The following is a 13,027-nucleotide window of genomic DNA, read 5'->3' as shown; positions in this document are numbered from 1 at the left end:
ACGGACGTGGGAGGGGCGCGCGGCTGCTGACTGTGCTGGACGGATGACGTGGCTGCTGACGTGGCAGTGTCAATTTGCAGGAAACGGCGAGGAAGACGCGTGAAGCGCGTACGGCGCGTCTGTGCGCGTGGACAGTACTGGTGGTGGCGCGTGCGGGCATGCAGGATGTTGGATTTTCACCGGGTTTTCACCAATGGATTCCTCTCGTCGTCCTCTTCATGGTGGTATGTTCAAAAACACGTTTTGAGAACTTTGATTTTTGAGTTTGGATCAAACACCCTCTTTTTCAAGAACTTTCAAGAACCTGGCTCTGATACCAGTTGTTAGGAGATCCAAACATTCAAACACATATCAAATTTACGTGGTTCGGCAACTTGCCTACTCCACGGAGCTACTGATTTGTATTAATCAAGCTCAAAAGTAATACAAACAACAAAACAAGAAGGAGGAGAAAACTTCTCAACTCTCACCCTTAGCTCTCTCTCTGTGTTTCTCTTTATTTCGTGGTCTATCTCAGCTATCAATGCACCCTCTATTTATAGCTGAGGAGGGAGATAATTGTTCAAAAATGGTGGGCAAATTAGACACCCACCATTTGACTATAACCATGTCAATCATGGCTGCCACCGGCCATTTATGTCCACACAGATAACACATGTTTGATCGTTGAGTTGCATAACAATAAAAACAATCCAGTGAGGACTGTGGGACAGCAGGAGTAGCAGGAACTTACAAAGAAATTTGGATTTATAATCTGTGAGCTTTCATACCGTATCTCAACATCAGGACCGTGGGACAGTAGTAGCAGCATTGCTAAATAAAATGATCTCCTTTCCACCTTAAAAACCGTGTTCCTTGTGTCCCTTTTCAATTAGCCATAGGCTTAACGATGGTATAATAATCACGAAAATATGCCGTTCAAATATTATAATGTACACAATTTTATTCTAACTGTATATTGTTCTGTCTTAAAATATTTCACAGCCAAGGCTTTTCATGTGAGAATATCATAAATAATATATTCTGAATACAAAATGGTTGAGCTCTTATTACAAGCGCAGAAGGCTTTATTAATTTTTCTCTGCTTGACAATGCAAAAGATCGACATAATGGAAGCAAAAGATCGACATAATGGAAACAAAAGACGCTGCATTATTACTTCTCAATGTTCCCTTTCCGATAAATCTTAAAGATGCATTATTACTTCTCAGTGTTCACTTTCGGATTGGACTCAAGACGCTGTCAGCTTTTGGCCTTCATACTGATGCTTCAGCCTTTTCTAATGCCAAAGATAAACACAAGATGCTGAACGAAGACTTGACCATAAACCAAGGTTCAATCATAGAAGGCATGACCTTTATTACTTCCCACGGTTCACATGCCGTGGGTCCAATCATTGATGCTGAACACGGACAAAGATAAACAAAAGACTTGACCATAAATTTTAAAAATGCATTTTCACTTTTCCATGGGTTCAATCATATACATTATTATTTTCCTGACAACTTCACAAAATCAATTCATTTCATTATGGGTCAAATCATTTAGCAGAGCCATGGAAATTTTTTTAATATAAAATACTTGTAAAATCATATGTATCTAACATATAAAATAGAATTAAAAACTAATAATAAAATTGGTCAAATTTAATAAAAGTTGGTAAAATTAGTAAACTTAAATAGATTTTACAAGTTTGAAAAAAAGTAAAATTGTGCAATATGATAATTTATATCTTAATATTTTTATTGTTTTAAATTTATATCTTACAAAATTTATCAAATAAATAGAGATGATGGAATTCGAATCCATGATCACTCGGTCGATATTATATTAAAAAACCATTTCAACCCAATAGCTTAAACTATTAAATGAAATTTCAAGATATTATTTATATTATTTTTAACAAGATGATCGATTTATCCAAAAAATAAAGGAATCAATGTGAAAAAATATAAGTGTTTGGACTTTTCTACTATTTCTTTTGCTGCTGGCTGTGGTTCACTTTTGATGTTTTCATCAGTTGAATTGACGTGAAACGAAATTCATAGTGCGTATGGTGATCCTTCAACTCCCTTTGATTCTTTTGTGGATTTCTGTTGGATTTTTATAGGAAACCTTGCAAGTACATTTCTTGACGGAGGTTGAGTAGTATGGAAAACAAGAAGACTGTTCGCTCTGTTCATTTCATGGTGCTGGCAATTGCCCCATTGGAGTCTTCATGGTGATTTATGTCCCACTGGGACGCAGTCGGGATGCAAAGCGAATGGTAACTGGGTTTGTATAAGGCGAGCTCATGGGTTATAAAATGTCAAAACCTCAAAAACCTACGGGTTTTTTACATTAAAGACCAAGCAAATCCATTTCTCCACTTACAAATTTTTATAAAAAAAAACTAGAAAAAAATAGAAAATAAAAATCCTAAACTGAAAAAAATAAAGGAGAAACTTTTTTCTCAAAAAACTCCAGCATCACATTGTTTTGATCATTCCTTCAGGGAAGCTGAAAGAGGGGAGCATTTGACATCATGTGAGAAGAAACGAAACAAAAGTTTCTTGTGGAATTAAATCGTAGTGAAGAAATTGAGGGCAGCGTATGCATGGATGGTGTGCTTTCAAAGCCCACAGCACCTGAAAGAAGGATTGCAGTCCTGCCTGAATGTGGATCATCCAATGTGCATATCCTGTATCAGGAATTGGCGTAATGGTTCCCCAACGTCTGGGATGACATTAATTGAGAGCTTGCCCGATATGTATGGATGGTGTACTTTCAAAGCCCACGGCTGCTGAAAGAAAGTTCGCAGTCCTGCCCGCATGTGGATAATCCATTATGCTTATCCTGTTCAGGAATTGGCATAACGGTTCCCCAGCCTCTGGGATGACATTGAGAGCTTGCCCAAAATGTCGTAAAACGTCTCACTGCCATCCCAAATCTGATTTTGTATATCCCTCGTTTAGGATTGATCTCTCCATACTTGGTGGCATAGGTGAATACTGTGGCATTTTTTCGACAAAAAAAAGATTTAAGAACTTCGATGGTAATGATTGCTTTTGTAAGTATTACCTCTGCCTGTTTCCCTTGGAACATGGCTCCTTCTGCGTTCATTTACTTTCATCTCGGAGAGTTTCATCTTTACACTCTTATAATGAATAGCAGTTTGTGTTGTGATGTAGCATACTGTCATGCAATAGTGCACGACACTACTCCTCGTATTCCTATGTGATACTTCATATAAAAATAAAAGATTCTTCCTTTATTTTCCCACCTTCGAATCCATCAACATCTCTCGCTTTTCACTCCCTCTAACTTTAAGAGAGAAGCCAATCTGCATCCACCGCTGTAAGAGAGGAAGGAAAAGATGCCGCCACCGACAGGACCAGGAGGAGGAGGAGGAACTGGTGGTGGTGAAGTAGGGCAACAGAGACAAGGACAGCAACAACAACAAGGAGGGATGGGGCAAGCAATAACAGGGATAATAAGGATGGCTGTTTTTTGGTATTTCATCTCTAAAATCATCTCTCCCAAAAAGGTCCCCACTGAACCTTCCATCCTAATCTCCAATCTCTTCGAAAAAGGAGAGTCTTTGGTATGTATTTTTCATGTTCTAGTGTTTTGTTTTCTGATCTGGGCTCTCTTTTTTCCTCTGATTTTTGTCTTCATTTTGAAAAAGTTTTGATCTTTCTTCCTGGATTGGTGCATTTTATTGTTGGTGTTAAAATTGCTGAGATTAAACAAAAATCGGAGATCTCCACGTAAGGGAGCTGTCTTCAACATGCTAATTTTGGTTTTTGAGCATCTATGTCATGAAAAGATTGTTCTGTTGTAAAATTTGTGAGCAGGTTCACAATTTTGGAATTTTATGCTTCTTTACCCAGTATTTTTCGACCTGTTGTAATGCGGAATTTTCCTTTACCTGGATATCACTGCCCTTGTACGCTATGAAATAGGATTTAGAAGGATTTGTGAGCGGTTGCCTCGTAGTGCGTTTGCGTGGCTGTGACTAATGCCAGTGCATATTTCCGTATGCTTGAATTTTCACGTTTTTATTTGCAAACTTCCATCTTGTCGTACAAGATGAATTGATATGATGAATAGATACTGCTGAATCAGGGGCATAGGGCTTATGTAGAACTAGGTGAGAATTAAAGAGAGAGTGTTTGTCCCCAGCCGGTTGAATGAAAAAAAGAGATGGAGAGAAGTCCTTGAGTGACCCCATTTAAAAGGTTAGGAGGTAAACTTTGTATGGCAAGCAGGAGCAGCCACTCATTGTTCAATTGAACTTGAGTGGCTATGCCTGTATAGTGGCATAGCAGGGAGGAACCTACTTACTCCTATTGATGATCTTTTAGGAGAGAGAGGGTTGTATCAGCTAGAACCCATCAAGTGGTGAGAACGCTTCCTGAATCACCTCACCTGCTGACCTTCTTTCAATTTTCAAGGAATTGAATCTGGAATAAGACAAGATTAGGTTATGATGAGAAGGTTTAAAGAGGTAGCTGGATTGAAAGTCTACTTCATGGTCTTGGGAGTCAGAAAGCACAGTAGATTTTGAGCCTTATGACTGGTCCTGACACAGTACAGGCCATCACTCTTTCAGTTGAGTTGTCGCGCCTTGAGGCAGTCCTTTCATTCCAGTGTTGTATGAAAAAAAGGTCTTGAATGTTTCTATGTTCTAGTTTTTATCATGTTGTCTTTTGATATAACGAAAGACTGATTTTTTAGCCCGGTTCAGTTAACCACATTTGGTATTCCTTTGAACTGTTTTTAGTGGGGTCTGAATTTTCAACATGGGAACCTTATGCTTGTTTTCCTTGTATTCTTGTAAAAGTTTGCAATCTATTCTAACTGCTATAACCTGTGAAGTGGGAGGTAGGAGTGTTTGCTTGCAGAGTTACCTTCCAAATGCTTTAAGCATAATACTGCTTACAAATATAATAAAAGGAAAGCAGTGTTTAATTCCATATGCTATGTTGCTGGAACGCATGAACCTATGCACATTTGAAGTATGTAATACAGTCATCTAAACGTTGTAATTTTTGCAAATTCATACCAAGTAGGCCGACTTTAATCTTCCTACAGACATCAGAAAAGACATGGATGTTTGCAGCAAAGGATTTAGAATATAAGTTTCACAAGATTAAGAAAAAAATAAAATGTAATAGAAATTTACATGTGGAAGAATTTTGTATATAGTAACTCTATTCAACTACCTTTTCCCTGTCATATATATGTTCATGACGTTGACATGCTCCTTTTGCTTGTGATTTATTTTGTTATGTAGCGGTCCTATTCTAATTGAATTTCATGTGCTTTTAGGATATGTGGTTCTATCTCTCCAAGCATGAAAGGTTTAATGACTTCTCTAATGAAGGCGCGCTTATTTGGCATGAAACGAGTATACCTTATGCTGTTTGGGGACCAGAGAGTACAAGGTCTCTTTCTTTGAAATACCATCCATCTGAGGCACTTTGTGTTGCAAGCACTGAATCTAACTTCATTTATCATATTTTCAAGCACAACTTATAGGATTATATTCTGAAGACGAATCATGATGCTTATATTTGTTTTCCCTGCATAAACCACCTTCATGTTCATAAACCACCCATAAATATGAAGGTGTTTTCTCTCTCAGGCATTGAAGCACAATGGCACTCTTTATGCCCACATTTTCTTTGCACATTCTGGATATCCACCAGATCCCAGTGATCCTGAGTACCAGCCTCTTGCTGCCTTTGGAAGAACACATCGTATGATTCTTTCCATGCACACCATGTTCATCTTTTCTTTCTTCATTTGATACCATATTGATTGATACAAATTCAATGTTAAAGTAGTTCTTCCTTTTCAATGATCGCAGCTGTTGTTACATACTTGCCCAAGTCAAAATCAGATAAAAGGAAGAGCCTGTTGGGGAATTCCAAAGACTCCAAGGAGGTTGAAGCAGCATCTCAGGTCTCTTCTTGGCTGTTGATCATTTTACAATTTTCCACATATGACCTTTATCAAAAAGAAAATTCAGTATTTCTTATATGTGTTTATGGTTGATATGTTTATGATAATTGCTTTAATAATAATGCCTGCTGAATCCTCTAAGAAACCAAGTCTTGTCCGAGATTTAGGGGCACCATTGTTCTCCGTGCCCATCTCTATCCTGAATAGTTCTCAGAATTTTGTTCTCTTAGCATTCTTAATTTTGTTGTTTTCTGCCATTTGCCTTTTTTTTCTTTTATGACTTTATTTTTCTTTGTAATGTCATACATTTACGTCGTCCTAACACAGATTTACGTTGATTGCTTCAGGTGGTTGATGATAGTCAAGCCGATTCTAACGATGATGGCCCTGTAGAATGGATTTCATACTGGAAACCTAATGTTACCATTAATCTGGTTGATGATTTCATAAAGTATGTTTCTTCTCATTTTCAAGGTTATGTAAGATTTTGTTTCTACCAGAAAAAAAAAATAGTTGAAAATAGGAACTTATGGATCATCTAATTATTTATTTCATAGCTTTATAAGTATTCAAATACTTTGTTTGGAAACTAAATAAGATTGGAAAAACACGAAAGAGGCTTGGCAAAATGCAGATGGGGATTTTCTTTTGCTTCTTTTTTTCATATATTTAAATTTTATCAATGCCCATATAGCTTATACCGACTCTCATTTCTATTTCTAATCATGATTATGCACTGCTTTGTGGGTAAGTAAGCAATTTTTTGCCCTTTATCTTTTCTCTGCAGATACCCCCATAATGCTGTACCTCCAAATATTGCTCCATGTATCCTTAAATGCTGGTATTTCTTCAAGTATAAATTTATTTATGTAGTGTTTCGTTTCCCTTCCCTGAAAATCTTGAAAGAACTTTGTTGGGTGTCATTTTGAAATGGTTCAAACAACTTAGCTGGCAAAGTTGAGCCCCTTCCTTTATCAATTCTGTACTTGCAAAATTTTATTGTTTCTCAGTGGAAGCTGTAGAGAAATTTACCAGCATGAGAATTAAAAAAAAGAAGTGATAATTCTCTTATGTTAATGGAAAGCTACTTTGCTGTTGTAGTGGCAAGTGTTTAGTTTGATTATGATACAACTAATTATATCTCCATGTATACTTGCAAACATAAATGACTCTCTGTACAATTACACTATATCTTGTGCGCATATAATGTACAGTTGATGACAATAAGTATATAAAAGTAGCAAAGTTGTGTTCAGAAAAAATTTATGGCATGCTTTTTAGCATTCAAAATTTATGGCATGTGTCAAAATAAAAACTATCATGTTGTCACTTTGGCTTTGAGTTCTTCACTTCAGATATGCAGGCTTGAATGTTGAGCCTACTTCAGGGAATTACTTCCCCACCCTATTCTTCAACGAGTTCTGGCTGCTTCGAGATAAATTTATCGCAATTAATGATACTGTGACGGAATTGACACTTAATTTGGAGGTGGGTCCTATAAGCACGACAAAATGGCAACTATTCCTGCAGATTGATCAGTCATTCCAGGTTCATCGTAGTTATGGAAGCATGCTTGAAGGCGAGGCTGATGAACTGAAGGTACCACTTAATTGTATTCAGATCACAATATGAAGTTGGGTGTTGGAATATGATACAATATTTCTACTTTTAATTTGAAATCCACTTAGTTAAAAATATTCTCACTTATCATTTCCATTCCAAAATTGTCTGAGATTAGAGACAACATGGAGTTGCTGAAATTTGATATAACTCCATTGTTATGTTCAAGTTGGTTTAGTTAGTTTCTAATTAGTTGACTTGGATATTTAAGCCATTGATTACCATGCATAAATTACATGTTACAAGGCATCATAGACTTCACCATCCTTTCTTTAGGTGGGAAGTAAATCCTTTTCCTAGGAGCTTGTTTTTCTAATTTAAAGTTTCATAGTGAGAATCATATGCTTCTGTTGTAACTTGCTTTTTAGAGTCGAGTTGCCAAATAATTGAAGTTTGTTGCCTGGTTAATTGATATATGATGGTCAAATTAATGATGTGACTGGACTCTGACAAAAAAAAGGTAAATAAATATAAGTGACTGAATGTGTCAGAATAAATTTGATTGAGTGGAACATCATATAATTATAGCTTCATGAAGCTAGATCCTAGGTTTAAAAATTATGGTGAATTATGTGTGCTTCAGTTTGTTAACTTCAGTTTGTTTGTGTGCTTGCTATTTTTTAAAAATAAATATGGTGAATTATGTGTGCTTCATATAATTAGGTCAAGTTAACTTCAGTTTGTTTATGTGCTTGCTATTTTTTAAATCCAATGTGAAAGTTAGAAAAATTACGTGTGTTTCCTCAGTTTTCCATGTATTGATTAATTGATAATTTTTGCAGAGGGTGTTCTTGGAAGGAAATCCTTACCTCCTGGTGATCACAATGGTCGTTTCAATGCTTCATTCAGTGTTTGACTTCCTGGCTTTCAAGAATGATGAATTATGTCCCACAACAATAAAGTTCTCCTTAACTCTGGATTTGCTCTTTCCGCTGATGCCTTTTATGAGATGTATATGAAGTTCCTGCTAATTTTTTTTAACTCTTCAGATATCCAATTTTGGAACAAAAATAAGTCTATGGAAGGACTGTCAGCAAAGTCTGTTGTTGTGAGCTTTATATCTCAGCTCATTGTCTTTCTCTATCTGCTTGACAATGACACTTCATAGATGATACTTGGAAGTTCTGGGATTGGTTGCTGCATTGAGTTTTGGAAAATAGGGAAAGCTATGCACATAGAGGTATTGATCCCGATTATACATGCTGATTTGTTATACTGTCTGTGTGGGTGTCTGTGACTCCATGCAGCTGGCAAAGATTGATGCAGTTGCTATTGTTTTACAAATGTAAATAGTTTTTCAAATGAAAAAAAAAAAAAAGTGGCTTATTTGTTTTGCATTTGTTACAACACGTATATTCAATCTTCCTTCACAACATTTATATTAGTGCGCACATTCTTGCTTCTATCTTTAGCTGCTCACATGCCCTGGTAGCACATAATGGGCAAAATTCGTTTTCTCATCTTCTCATTTTTGAATTCTGCATGTTAAAGTTGCTGATATTACATCCATTCTGCAGCTTGTATAAATGTCGGTAATTTTAGTTTCTGAGTTTTCAATTAAGCAAATTTCACAACTGTTCTCTTTTGTCTCCAGATTGATAGAAGTGGAAAAATCCCTATGTTGAGGTTCCGAGATCGCGAATCATATGCAGGGAATAAGACAAAGGAATATGATGACATTGCAATGAAGTATTTGTCCTATGTGCTCTTCTTCCTTGTTGCATGCTCCTGTTTACTCACTAATGTATGAGCGCCACAAGAACTGGTATTCCTGGATTCTTTCTTCACTCACCAGCTGTGTGTACATGTTTGGTAAGCTACTTTTTCATCCATCCGTGCGCTGTCCTCTAATTTTTTGCTTAAACGCTTCTCAACAAATTGAAAATTGTGTTACAGAACAGGAATTCTTAAAATGTTTTTCCAGCCTGCATACAGCATGGTAATATTAGGATCTTGACTTGAAAATATTACAATATTAGTAGCCTTGTGTAGTTGAGAATTCTGTTTTCAAATTGTATTTTGACTAAGGCCATGTTTGTTTCTCAAAAACTAGTTTTTGAGAAACTATTTTTCAAACTTTCCTGTGTTTATTTGTCATCAGAAAAGTTGGTCAACGAAAAACACTTTCCAGTCAGGAAAATTTGGCTTGGTTTCCAGGAAAGTATTTTCCTGGAAAATTTGGATGGAAAACACTTTCCGAAAGTTGTGAAAATTTTAGAAATATCATATTATTTGTTGATTATATTAAATTTGATCCTTAAACTTTTAATTGTTATATATATTTTGTTTTGAATATTTATTTTTTAATTTTATCTCTTAAAATTTAATTTTTATATTAACTTTGGTCTTCATTTTTATAATTGTTATTTATTTTTTCCTTATCATTTTTTTATTGAAATTTTTTATCTATCAAATTTGGTCCTCGTCTTTTTTATTGTTACTTATTTTATTTGAAATAATTTATGAAATGTTAACTATTATTATTTTAATTTCTTCATCTTTTAATTTTTTTTATTTTTTAAATTTGATCTTTATTATTTTGATTATTATTTATTGTATTTGAGATAATTTATAAATTATTTTTTTTTTTCAGTTTCGTTCTCATTCAATCTTTTAATTTGTAAGATTTGATCTTCGTTATTTTAATAAACTTGAGAAAAATAAAACATTAATAAGTTATTTTACAGTGTATTTTTCATGATATAACCAAACACTGGAAAATGTTTTCCAACTTATTTTTCATTACACTACCAAACATCAAAAAATAATTCACTTTCAAAAAGAAAATTACTTTCCTGCAAACAAACGGGTCTAATAAAAATTCTAAAATTATTTGACTTGTAAAGCCGGTATGGTTGTAGATTTGAATCTAGTATATTTTTGTTATACTTTTTTATAGATATTGCTGTTGAGCTTTCCACATATTGTCATTTTTGTTCTTACATGCAAGCGATGCAATAAGAACTACTAATCATTAAGTTAATTTCTCATATTGTTAAGGTCACGATCTCTAGATTTGTCATCAGCATGTTTTCTTGTAGACGTCTAGGTTTAGTTACCCAAATAAAATTCAGTTTGTCATGGTAATGTGTTTATACCAACTTCATACATCATTTTGTATTAATAATTACTTCATTATTGCAGGTTTTATCATGATGTGCCCTCAGTTGTTTATAAATTATAAGCTGAAGTCTGTGGCACATCTCCCATGGAGGCAGATGACATACAAGTTCCTTAACACCATTATTGATAATCTGTTTGCATTTGTCATCAAAATGCCAACATTGCATCGGCTATCTGTCTTCCGAGATTGTGAGATATAATCAGCATTCCACTTTTTCTCTTTCCACAGTCATGATACTAATGTCAATTAGCATTTACACTGGATGGCATTAGAATGTATCACTATCATCCCTTTTCACGTTGATTACCCTGATATATCCTTAGCCCACTGCATCTCTTCTGTCCTGAGCTTCAACCTGAAGCCTGAAGACAATAAAAACGTTGTTGCTCACAAAGTAGCTTTGCACCTTTGCTGTTGCCAATGTTGCACTACGATTCAGACAATGAAATTCTCCCAGTATTGAGGAGTGTAGAAGTGCACAAGCCATTAGCATTAGTGAAACTTGAAAGCCAACTCCTGCTGCATGGATAGTCAATTCAAATACTTGTTTGAACAAGATTATTTGATTGTGGTAGTTTTAAGGGTTAGAATACCCATTTCCTGGCAATCTAATTTGGTTTGATGTGAAAAACATTGAATCCCGTTGCTTAAATTGTCCTGTATGTAATGTGCTTTGTGAGTATGATTCAGTCATGCACTTCTCTCACATCATTTTCTTTTGTCTTGCTGATCTTATATGTCTGATATACCTATATCCGAGGTGGGCTTATCCAGTGGACAAAACTCGTGTAAATGAATTTGGTTTTGGTGGTGAGGATGATCAGGCATCGTCTGGTGAAGTAACTCCTGCAAAAGAGGAAGAGAAGAAGACCAACTGAGCTAATTTTTTGTCAAGTCCTTTGGAACTAGAGCACATAACTAAGTTCATAGGATCTTTCTGACTTTTTGCTCCTTTCTTTTTTATAATTATCATAGAATGTTGATCCTGAGTTGGTGGTTATATGTCAATGGTAAATTCTCTTTAGGATTTGTTTTGATTGCAAAGTGATGATGGAATCCCTTTCCTGGGTTATGCCAGTTCCACATATTATTACTCTCAATTTGTAGATGAGAAAGGGATGCTAATTATGAACAATCCTGCTTCGAGCACAGCCGTTGTACAATACATTGAAGAAATGAACCTTCATGCTTTAGGTTTTCCAGGAATTTGTTTCAGACTAAATTGTATAATTCAAATTGTTTTTTGAATTTATATTATTTTATACCATTGAGATTTTTATTTTATACAATCTAATTATTGTAAAAATTTAAAGTGTAAAATAGACGGTGTTTTCAAACTTCTTTCCTATTCATTTGTTGTCCCTTTAAAAAAGAATTGGGGTATAGTTATCAAAACATAACTTAACTTAGTGGTGGATCCGGCTAAAAAGCTATGTTTTTAATTACATGAGTCGACTTGGTTTAACTTAAAAAAATTTAAAAAAATTAAAAATAAATATTTAAAGTGTTAATATTTTATATTAAAAATTAAGAAATAACCTATATGAATATAGACTATATATATTATAAATAATAAAGTTTAAAACATTATTTCAAAAAAAAATTTTATTTCACATTAAAAATATATTATATTATTATTTTAAGTCAAAATATTTAAATTAAAAAGATTTTTTATCCCACTTTGAAAAATCATAACTTCTATTTTATGAATATAGAATATATATACTAAAAGATATTAAATTCCTCATTGATAAAACAAAATATTTATATAGTGGATTTTAAAAATAACTAATAACCAGCTAAAAAATATGAAAAAAAAAGTCTCTAGTTAGGAGAAAAAATACATTTGAAAAAAAAATTTCTATCTAGTTTTCTGTATCAACTGGGTTTAATCATTCTTTTACTCTTATTAGTCTTTTACCTTATCCAAACCAGTCTAGTCATTAAGTCAATCGAGTCCCGAGTCAACTTATTGGGCCGATATAGATTTAATGACTATAATTAGAGCAAATGATAGGTTGTCTGTCCTTTTAAAAAATTATTAAAAAAAATAAAATTTGCAAGGCACACATGTCTAGACTAGTTTCTTCTCCTTTTCCACTCGAGCACATTAGGCTACCATGAACATGTGCAAGGGCTCTCTTTTTTTCTTTTTTCTTTTTAATTTTTCTATTTTATATTTGAGTTAAAAAAATTAATAAAGAAATCATTAAATCCATGAACCGAGTTACAAATTTAAAGAGTTAGTCCAAAGTATCCGATCTATTATTATTATTTTAAATGTTTTTTTTATCCCTCAATTTTTAAAAATATAATTTGTGATATCTCATATCG

General features: G+C 34.3%; 1 pseudogene; it reads left to right on the top strand.

Moving 5' to 3' along the window:
• The first annotated feature begins 3,170 nt into the window (after nucleotides 1–3,170).
• LOC105116099 (cleft lip and palate transmembrane protein 1 homolog) lies at nucleotides 3,171–11,895 on the top strand (annotated as a pseudogene).
• The last annotated feature ends 1,132 nt before the right edge of the window (nucleotides 11,896–13,027 follow it).

This window comes from Populus euphratica, unplaced genomic scaffold, assembly GCF_000495115.2.
Source record: "Populus euphratica unplaced genomic scaffold, PopEup_1.0 scaffold849.1, whole genome shotgun sequence".
NCBI lineage: Eukaryota > Viridiplantae > Streptophyta > Magnoliopsida > Malpighiales > Salicaceae > Populus > Populus euphratica.
Note: the sequence above shows the minus strand (reverse complement) of the source record. Positions and strands in the feature narration are given on the sequence as shown.